Source organism: Macadamia integrifolia, chromosome 1 (assembly GCF_013358625.1).
Source record: "Macadamia integrifolia cultivar HAES 741 chromosome 1, SCU_Mint_v3, whole genome shotgun sequence".
Lineage (NCBI taxonomy): Eukaryota > Viridiplantae > Streptophyta > Magnoliopsida > Proteales > Proteaceae > Macadamia > Macadamia integrifolia.
The window spans coordinates 31,758,602-31,758,873 of record NC_056557.1 but is presented as its reverse complement, the minus strand read 5'-3'; positions in this window follow the sequence as shown (position 1 = coordinate 31,758,873).

Genomic DNA, 272 nt, shown 5'->3' with positions numbered 1-272 from the left:
TAAATCCTTGATGGAAGGCCACTAAACAAGTTATACATGGAAAGAGAAACCTGAAGTACCCATCAATCTAATTGAAATTTCAAAATTTTATTTTTATTTATTTATTTATTTTTACTTTTTTTTATTTTTTTATTTTTTATTTATTTATATATATATATATATATATTTTCTTTTTTTTTCTTTTTTGTTGAAAATAAGTCTTTCCCGATTAGATGCTGTCGGGGCTGGGCCTCAGCCTGGATTTTCAAAAAATTGCTAAATGAATGGCATCA